An 11,393-nucleotide genomic window follows, 5' to 3' on the forward strand; every position below is an offset into this window, starting at 1 on the left:
GGGAACTTGCAAAGGACTTAATACCTTCCTGCATAACATTGGTCAACACCCCGACAAACTCTGCGTTACATGTGGATGCACGGATGACGTCGAACACTTCATGGTTAAGTGCACAAATTACAAAGTCCAAAGACAGTCACTCCAGAAGGCACTTGGATACTCTGATGCTCAAATGACACTCGAACAACTTCTAGGTCAGAAACATAACTGTGACGAAATTCTACGATATATCCACAAATGCAACATTAACATCTAATTGTTATGCCACGCCTCCATTACAACTCTAATCTATTCTGCTTAGCCACGCCTCAACAACAACAACAACCCCCCCCCCCACCACCACCACCACCACCACCATTCCAGTTAGGGTTACGTTTCACAAAGGTTGCCCTCCGTTAGGGTTACGATCCGTTAGGGTTGCCTCCCGTTAGGGTTACGATCCGTTAGGGTTGCCCCCCGTTAGGGTTACGATCCGTTAGGGTTGCCTCCCGTTAGGGTTACGATCCGTTAGGGTTGCCCCCCGTTAGGGTTACGATCCGTTAGGGTTGCCCTCCGTTAGGGTTACGATCCGTTAGGGTTGCCTCCCGTTAGGGTTACGATCCGGTAGGGTTGCCTCCCGTTAGGGTTACGATCCGTTAGGGGTGCTCTCCATTAGGTTTATACCCTCCGTTAGGGTTGAAGTCGGCCTGAGCTAGGGTTATATTACTGTAGCCAGTTAAGTCTGAATATCATGTACATGTACATCAATAATGCACTTTGGATGAGGCTATGCCCTATCCAGGCCTTATTCTGTTCACAATCCAGAACACTGTCTCCCAAAGCTAGTTTTGTCTCTCTATCGACTTCTACGACGAACGTAAACAAAAAAAAACTGTATTCAAGTCCCCCGCCCGCATGACTACTGGAGGCCGCCATTTTGAAATATATATATAGGGTCCACTGTACTAATTCAAGCCCCATTGAAAACAGTGTAAAATTAACAAAGTTCAGGGCCAAGTAACATGCAAGCCAACATCACTGGGGTTTCTGAAACAAAAATTTAATTATTGTCTTGTCTTTCATCTTTTCATTTCTTTTCAATTTTACGTACCGTAGCCAATTACATTTTTAAATATTCACACCCAAATAAAATCACCTGCCGAAAAGTGATAGTTCCTGAGCCTGCATGTAGCCATTTTAAGAGTGGCACCCTTCCACTTTCACAGGCAAATAGGACCCATTTTTTCGTCCGTGATTTTATCAAGCCTGCCCTCAGATGGAAGCCCCAAAACCAGGGAGTTGATCCTTGGGTATATTTAAACAATTCCACCGTTTTTAAAGCCAAACGGTCTCCGTTTTCAAAAGAAATTGTGGGGGCACTTTTTATGCTAATCAGCTGGCGTAGAAATTCTCGCTTGAATTAGGTCTGTGCACCCTATAAACAGATTGATTTTTATTACCTGACACAAAATGAACAATCTTCTACAGAAATTTGACAACAAAAAGCTATGAGCCCCCCCCCCCCCCCCCAAAAAAAAAAAACCAATTCCTGGATGGGCCACTGCTGATAATTTATATTATGGGTCTGGTTAGACCTCATCAGCCCTAAACATGAGAAATTCGCAAAGCAAGATTAATTTAAGTAGCTTTAGAAACAGAATAGTAAGTTGTGTGGGTGGATTTCTAATGTAAAGTCTATAAATTGACCCATTTGTAACCCACCAACTGTACAAAAATAGTCATAAAGTTGTAAATTTTGAAGACCCCAATTGATTTTTAGTAGATTCTGATAGAGGAAGACATGCTCTATCAAGTCATTTTCATTTCGTTGATTTTCGGAATGATACATTAGTACATAAATTGGGTCAAAGGTCATGATAACATATTAAAGGTCAAGTGACCTCCTTTTCACAAAATTTAATGTTGACAAAAGAGTTCATTTGAGCATGCAATTCTTATTATTTTAATACCAAATTCGCATATACTCGATGAAAATTGACATGGTTTTGACATATTTCTACCGAAAGGGTGGTATTTTACTCTAAAAATGTCCGTTTTTTGTGGTTTCTGCCCTGATCACATGGTAGGTCGGATCGGGCTAAAAATTGGTGTGCATTCATTGCTCATCAGGACCTACAAGCACAGCAATTTTTATCAAAATCAGAAGACATGAGGTAAAAAAGTGCGTTGGTCTGACATGGAATGACCCATTGCCAGGAATGTTTTCGGGGTGTGTGTGTGTGTGTGTGTGGGGGGGGGGGGGGGGGGGGGGGGGAGGGGGGGGAAGAAACCAGCAAATGTTTCGGTCGGAACCAAGGGCGGATGCACAACAAAATATTTCAAAAAATGGCGACTGGCCAGGTAGTTGCTGCAAATTCGGGTGGGGAGATGGGGGGGGGGGGGGGGTCCGTCCAGAATTCAGTTGACGCTAGGGTATGGCACGCCAAAGCGGAATTTATTTAACCCTGCACGGCAGCTGCCAACATTATAAAATACATCACAACTTTTTTTAAAAGTATGTCAACATTGTAAAAATAACATTTAAAAAATATTTCAACATTGTAAACAATATGTCAACATTGCAAAAAACGTATGTCAACATTTAAAAAATATATGTCAACATTTCAAAAACGTATGTCAACATTTTAAAAAAATATGTCAACATTTAAAAATAAATTATGTCAACATTTTAAACAATATGTCAACATTGTAAACAATATGTCAACATTTAAAAAATATGTCAACATTTCAAAAACGTATGTCAACATTTCAAAAATATATGTCAACATTTAAAAAATATTTGTCAACATTTTAAAAAATATATATCAACATTTCAAAAACTTATGTCAACATTTAAAAAATATATGTCAACATTTTAAAACAATATGTCAACATTTAAAAAAAATATTTGTTCTGATTAATTAACTAGAAATTACATGTCAACATTTGCCAAAACTACCTACTACTTGTTGACAAATATATGTGTCAACCCATCCTGCGAAAAAGTTCACTTAAAATACGTGTCAACATTTCGTCCAAAAATATGTGTCAACACTACCCGATGAAAAATATATGCCAACATTCACGTGACCGCCACGACGGAGTACATGCGCGAAGTATGCTGCGCTAGCACCCGGTGTCACGGTCTCACTTCTCCGGCGTACTGGATTCTCCGGGTGAATGCGGCGGATAATTGAGCACTTTACAGTGCACGTTACATGAGCACGATACATGCTCATGTGTCCGCTGTGCTTACTTTTCCTCGGGCGGTGCTATGGAGTCTACCAAATCCACCCAAGAGGGTGCAGTGAACTAATTCAAGTGAGAATTTCTACGCGAGCTGATTAGCATAAAAAGTGACCCCACGGTTTCTTTTGAAAACGGAGACCGTTTGGCTTAAAAAACGGTGGAATTGTGTAAATGTAGCCAAGGATCAACTCTCTGGTTTTTGGGCTTCCATCTGAGGGCAGGCTTGATAAAATTACGGTTGAAAAATGGGTCCTATTTGCCTGAGAAAGTGGAAGGATGCCACTTGTAAAAGGGCTACATGCAGGCTTGGGAACTATGACTTTTCGGGAGGTGATTTTGTACGGCGTTCCATGAGTGCCATCCACTTCTTTATTTACTCAGATAATTCATCACGTCATGTTGACATATCGCCGAGAGTAAGGCGATTTAATCACATAATTGTATCGCCCAGTCGACTTACCGAAGTCGACTTGTCCAGATGCATTATCTCTCTAAGTCGACTTCCAGAAGTCGACATGACGACTTTTCCAGAGGCATTATCTCATTTTCTCTCCAAGTCGTCTTCCATAAGTCGACATGACGCCTTGTCCAGATGTATTATTTCGTCAAGTTGACTTCTCGAAGTCGAGATGACGACTTGTCCAGATGTATTATCTCGCCAAGTTGACTTCTCGAAATCGAGATGACGACTTGTCCAGATGAAATATCTCGCTAAGTCGACTTCCTGAAGTCGAGATGACAACTTGTCGAGGTAAATTATCTTGCCAAGTCGACTTACGATGTGAAGATGATGACATGCAAAAATCTCGTTCTGCATGGATATCACGTTTTTTGAAGCATTGTCGTGGATTCTTTCTTGTTCGTCGGTGCTTTTGAGGTTTTCCCCACCCGTTCTTATATGAACAATAAACTGGCAGAGGAACAAGAGATAAACTGTAGGGTATTGATTTGATCTGGGTCGAAATTGATTTGTGTTTTTTTATTTTCATCTTATTTTAAATTACTCCCAGCTTCGTAGGAAATCACACCTCTGCCTTGTTTTCCCCTATTTATCCCGTTGAAAAGTAATTCACTTCACGTTAATCATTAACAATCATCAATTCACAAAAATGTCTTTATTGACAGGTTGCCTAAAAATGACACTTACAAATCCAAGATTTGCTTTAAATCATATTGAGATCATATTTAAGATAAAACGACTCTCACGGCTTAAATTGGAATATCGGAAATTTAGCAAAACTCTTGTCTGATATATTTAATAAAAAGTCACTATAAAAGCTCTTATTGCCAACATCAAATCTGGGGCACTGAAGACAAAGACAAATTTGTGTTAATTTCAAGATTTTAAATGGGGAGCGCCGGGGGCATTTGTTGCAGGACATTATATTCTTTTACATTTCGTTCGGAAAAGAAAAATCGAAATTTTGAAAAAGCACGTATATAATTATACCAACAATAACCTTTCAAATTCCCAAAACTATACAATCATGCGTTGCATGTTCGTCAAGCTTAATAGCTTCTCCATAGATGATCATACCCAAACGCTTTGCATCAAAGCAACAATACCTTTTCAATGAAAACAACTCTAATGACATCATTAATCATCCGTCTCTGTGCCGCTTTATGTGTGGAAAGGAAATAGACGAGCACATTGGTGCACACAATTTTTAATGGGGAACTGAAGGCAAATGACAGTTTTTTGTTCATTTCAAGATTTTAAACGGGGAGCGCCGGGCGGGGGGGGGGGGGGGGGGATGGCACGGACATTTGTTGGGGGGGGGGGGCACAACCCAGTTACGCCACTGATAGCACCGGTATGTTTTACCTTTTTTCAAGAAATGAAAAAGAATTATAACTGTAAATATATGTCAGCATGTTTTTTTAATATCCTTCCTTTATCACCATGCAAACGCCGGTCATATTTTACAGCGTAACCGGCTAATTCGACAATATTATACTTTTATCACGCCTGCCTGTGAGTTGCGCAAAAGGAACGTTTTCCCTTTGGAATGTTGTTGTCAGTCTCTCTTTTTGGAAAAGCCGAATATATTGGTTAATAGGACATGATGCAAACCGCCATGCGAGTGGTCGGTCGGTTTCAGAGTACAGGTTACTGATGAGGCTACCGTGTATACAACCATGCATGCGGTGCTCAATCGATACCGATTCGCAAGGCATTCTACCGGCTTCTTCTTGCAGGGGAGTCAAAAAAGAAAATGACTGAATTTGAAAATATTAAAAAAATATTCGGCTTGCTCAATTTCATTATGAAAAAATGATAAAGTACATCTTATTGACTTTTAACTGTGAAAATTTCACGTCATTTGCATACTTTGTTCCCTCGTTATGTCTAAAACAAGATAAGTTTGCGGTAGCACCATGTGAATAACTCTCTTTTGTGAGTATGTGTGGTTCTGAAAAGAACCGAGGGACTCAACGTTTCGAGCAGTATGCTCTGCCCGTCGTCAAGAGAATGGTATTCACATGGTGCTACCGCAAACCTTTCTTGTCTTAGTATCTTTCCACCATGCAAACCTTCAAATCTCACGTTATGTCTATTTGAATAAAAAAACTCGGCTGTCCACCTCTGATAATTCTACGAACTGGTTAATACACATTGAGTATTATGAAACATGGACGTTTTCCCACCTCGATGAATGAACGAGAACTTACAAAGGATTTTTATATCGTTAACAACATTTCAGAAGAAAAAGAGTTGACTTGTTCTTCATATGCAAACCATTACAACTGACAGTAAAAACAATGGTTTTGATTTCAATTATTAATATCTCATTTTAATGAATGCTTATGTGTATTATCACTACGCTCAATGGCACTCCAAGGAGAGCTATAAAAATGCTTTCTTTAAGTAAAACATGCATAACTTCTGTTGGCATAGATCAATATCAGTAACTGCTTTTCAGATGAGTGGAAGAACATGCTCTTATTAGACATACTTCATTGTATCAAATTTGTGTATCATATTTGATTGCATTTTGAATCACCTTGTAGACGAAAATAATTGCCGTATATGCACAACAACAATCGGGGCGGAACCAGGAATTTTTGTGGAGTGGTGGTGGGGGGGGGGGGGGTCATCAGCAAATCAATGCTAAAATGTAGACAGGTTTTTTTGTCCGGACACTTGGCTCCTTAAAATCAATAGGGCTCCTTAAAATCAATAGGGGGGGGGGGTGGGGGTGGCTCGTACCATTCTTTCAAAGCGGTCGCTGTTCAAATCCGAAGATTATTAACAATATGTTACGGGATATGTAAAAATACCCCCTAACCCAGCAGGTTCTGTTCGTATGTTGGGGAAAGGCGTATAGTACCAGTATAATTTCTCGGGGTGTCAGAGTAGGGGCGCTGGGCAGTACTATTGTACAGGAATACCCCGTAACGTCACACGAATGGGCTATTGTGTACACAGATGCATGCAAAGGCCTCAATTGAATAGCCATTCGGAACCAGTTGAACATAACTTTTTATGATTTGGGAAAAGCTTGGCTAGGCTTGACTTGTCTTTTTTATTGCCACAAGAACATTTAGTTTTACCTCAAAATAAGTCATCAACTATTATTTACATGTACATCATTATGATGTTATCAAAATATAAAACAACAAACCCAAAAAATCGACGAAATTTATTTCTTTGTAGATTGTGTTTATCCAGCTTACAAACTCATGGGGCATCGAACCGGGGACATCTGTGGTTTAGTCGAGTAAACACACACAAAAACATGTAAAACTAGAACTAAAGGAAAGTTGAGTGTCAATACGTTTGTGGTACATTTTGAAACGTGTAAATTATTTTTGCAAACGGGCTTGATATTTCTTAATTATTAAATAGCATTCCTAGAAAACTAATACCCGACGACACCGAGACTGAAAATTTGATCAAAATGCGGCGTGCAGAGGCAACTAATGGTTGTGTCTCTTTTGTTGATGTTCATTAAAAATGCAAAACATCTGCTCGTCTATTTCCTTTCCACACATAAAGCGGCACAGAGACGGATGATTAATGATGTCATTAGAGTTGTTTTCATTGAAAAGGTATTGTTGCTTTGATGCAAAGCGTTTGGGTATTATCATCTATGGAGAAGCTATTAAGCTTGACGAACATGCAACGCATGATTGTATAGTTTTGGGAATTTGAAAGGTTATTGTTGGTATAATTATATACGTGCTTTTTCAAAATTTCGATTTTTCTTTTCCGAACGAAATGTAAAACAATATAATGTCCTGCAACAAATAACCCCCCCCCCCCCGGCGCTCCCCATTTAAAATCTTGAAATTAACACAAATTTGTCTTTGTCTTCAGTGCCCCAGATTTAATGTTGGCAATAAGAGCTTTTATAGTGACTTTTTATTAAATATATCAGACAAGAGTTTTGCTAAATTTCCGATATTCCAATTTAAGCCGTGAGAGTCGTTTTATCTTAAATATGATCTCAATATGATTTAAAGCAAATCTTGGATTTGTAAGTGTCATTTTTAGGCAACCTGTAAATAAAGACATTTTTGTGAATTTATGATTGTTAATGTTTTACGTGAAGTGAATTACTTTTCAACGGGATAAATAGGGGAAAACAAGGCAGAGGTGTGATTTCCTACGAAGCTTGGGGGAGTAATTTAAAACAAGATGAAAATAAAAAAACACAAATCAACTTCGACCCAGATCAAATCAATACCCTACAGTTTATCTCTTGTTCCTCTGCCAGTTTATTGTTCATATAAGAACGGGTGGGGAAAACCTCAAATGCACCGACGAACAAGAAAGAATCCACGATAGTGCTTCAACAACGGGATATCCATACAGAATGAGATTTTTGCATGTCATCATCTCCACATTGTAAGTCGACTTGGCAAGATAAGTTATCTCGACAAGTTGTCATCTCGACTTCAGGAAGTCGACTTAGCGAGATATTTCATCTGGACAAGTCGTTATCTCGACTTTGAGAAGTCAACTTGGCGAGATAATACATCTGGATAAGTCGTCATCTCGACTTCGGAAAGTCGACTTGGAGAGATAATGCATCTGGACAAGTCACCAAGTCGACTTCGGTAAGTCGACTTGGCGAGATAATACATCTGGACAAGTCGTCAAGTTGACTACGGTAAGTGGACTTAGCGATACAATTATGTGATTAAGTCGCCTTACTCTCGGCGATATGTCAACATGACGTGATAAATTATCTGAGTAAATAAAGAAGTGGATGGCACTCATGGAGCGCCGTAATTTTGTTTTGGTGTGAATATTTAAAAATGTAATCGGCTAGTCTACCCAAAATCGAAAAGAAATGAAAAGATGAAGTACAAGACAATAATTTAATTTTTGTTTGAGAAACTCCAGTGATGTCGGCTTGCATGTTTTTTGGCCCTGAACTTTGTTGATTTTACACTGTTTTCAATGGGGCTTGAATTGGTTCAGTGCACCCCTAAGGGAATTTTTGGAACCAGACTAAAGCTGCTGCAACCTCATTCCGCCGAGAGCTGGAGGTAATCGAACTCGTTGGTCCGTGAATCTTGATATAGCTTGTATTCATAGATTTTTAAAAAATGTTGACATAATTTTTGTTAAATGTTGACATATTTTTTTAAAATGTTGACATATATTTTTGAAATGTTGACATAAGTTTTTGAAATGTTGACATATATTTTTTAAAATGTTGACATATATTTTTTAAATGTTGACATACGTTTTTGAAATGTTGACATATGTTTTTTAAATGTTGACATACGTTTTTGAAATGTTGACATATTGTTAACAATGTTGACATATTTTTAAAAATGTTGACATAATTTTTTTTTAAATGTTGACATATTTTTTTAAAATGTTGACATATATATTTTAAAAGTTGACATAAGTTTTTGAAATGTTGACATATATTTTTTAAAATGTTGACATATATTTTTTAAATGTTGACACACGTTTTTGAAATGTTGACATTTATTTTTTAAATGTTGTTATACGTTTTTAAAATGTTGACATATTGTTTACAATGTTGACATATTTTTAAAAAGTTGTAATAATTTTTTTTTCAATGTTGACATATTTTTTTAAAATGTTGACATATATTTTTTAAATGTTGACATAAGTTTTTGAAATGTTGACATATATTTTTTTAAAATATTGACATATATTTTTTAAATGTTGACATACGTTTTTGAAATGTTGACATATTGTTTACAATGTTGACATACTTTTTTAAAATGTTGACATATTGTTTACAATGTTGACATACTTTTCATATATTTCATAATGTTGGCAGTTGCCGTGCAGGGTTGAATAAATTCCGCTTTGGCGTGCCATATTTGCCACAGGGAACTTTCAGGTCCTTCACCAGCCATACCGGTGGTACCACCCATAGGACAAGGGGTCATGTCACCTGCACCACCCAGGCGCCGTTCTAGAACCAATATTTTGGGAGGGCTAGCACGGTGGATCCAGAATTTTTTCAGGGAGGCGGCGCGTGCTGAAATGTAGGCCGGTTATTTTTTCCAGACACTTAGGCCTCCGAAAATCAATAGGTGGGGGTGGGGGGGGGGGGCATGCCATATTTTCAATGGGGAGCGCCAATAAAATCCTAAAATCATTCACACTATATTAACTAATGCACCCTTGTCACGGCTATTTCTTCTTTAGGGGGAGACCGTTCGCATGTACATCACAATCCTTCTTTTTGCTAATGCAATTTTTTTTTTGGAATTTATTTTTTGGGGGGGCTAGACAAAATTTTGGGGGGCTACAGCCCCCCTAGCCCCCCCCCCCCCCGTAGAACCGCGCCTGGCACCACCACTAATCTAATCTATTTAATATCTTGCAAAGTTTGTGGTGTTCAATATATAGGTGAAACGAGAACTACACTCAAGAGAAGTTTCTACGGCCACAGATCCACAGTTAACACCCATAAGCTGGATACACCCGTAGGACATCATTTCAATCTTCCTAATCACTCAATTTCTGACATGATTTTACGGGGCATTGAGGCACTAGGAAACCACAGAGAGATTGTTCGTCTGAGTAGAGAGAAATTATGGATAAGACGTCTCCAGACCATTCAACCCCATGGTCTGAACATCCAAGAAGGAAATGACTAATAACTTTTTGTCTTTGCCTTCTCCTTTTCACCACAGATAAGCCCCCCCCCTCCAGTCTGCCTCATTCACCAATTAACTACCTTTCTCTCCCTCTCCCCATCACTGACTTTGTCCTTTGTGTTCCCGACCTCTTGTGGTCAACCATCCCCTTCCCCCAGTCCCCCTCCCTTTTGTTACCCTCCTTTCTGTTCAGCCGCCTGCTTTCTCTGTGTATTTTCCTCTGCATCATCTATTTCCACTTGACTGATTTTGTTACATCAGTAATGTATACGTGTACCTGTTTATGTTTATAGTCTTGTCATTTAGCGTTCGAGAAAGACCCTGCTAGGGTCGAAACGTCAGGCCACTAACTATTTTTTTGCATTTATACCATAGGTAATTTTGGTTGGTAAGCAGTTTGCAACAGCTAATTCTATTTTTCATTTGCTCTTGTCTAAGATCACCTTGAAACTTGTAAAACAGTTTAGATGACAAAAACACAGAGATGACACGGCAGAACTAATCCCGAATTCTACAAAGTAAAATGTAAAACCAGTTGAATATAGAGTATGTACATGTAAATTTCAGTCTTTTATTAAATATTAATTTCCCAAAAACTTAAAGAAAAAAATAGTCAGTGATGCATGGATAATGGCGTGGATATTTTTGTAACAAACAAGAAAAGAAAACCGTAAAAAGTGTTTGGGTTTTTAAAGTACATGTAGCCTATATGCAGCCTTTCCTTTTATTGTGTGATGTGGATGAACCCCCATCACATTTGGTTTTCCCTTCGTTCTTCTTTCGTGTTCATGTTCTTTGTTTCAATAGACAAATTGAACGAAAGTAATTAGTTTGATTTTTGAACGAACCCCACAAATCATACCTTTCAAACAAACGGTACAGTTGCCGAGTAACGTGATGATCCTGCAGATCGCGCCACAGATAATGTTACACGGCACATGTCATGAGAAAGTTTATGAATAAAATGAGATATTGCATCTGCCGAATCATTGGAATTAGTAGGGGGGCCAATGTGCAGATTTGGGTTCCCGTCGAAATTTCATGTTAATTTATGGCAACCATTA

The sequence above is a fragment of the Patiria miniata genome, unplaced genomic scaffold, assembly GCF_015706575.1.
Source record: "Patiria miniata isolate m_02_andy unplaced genomic scaffold, ASM1570657v1 HiC_scaffold_9, whole genome shotgun sequence".
Taxonomy (NCBI): domain Eukaryota; kingdom Metazoa; phylum Echinodermata; class Asteroidea; order Valvatida; family Asterinidae; genus Patiria; species Patiria miniata.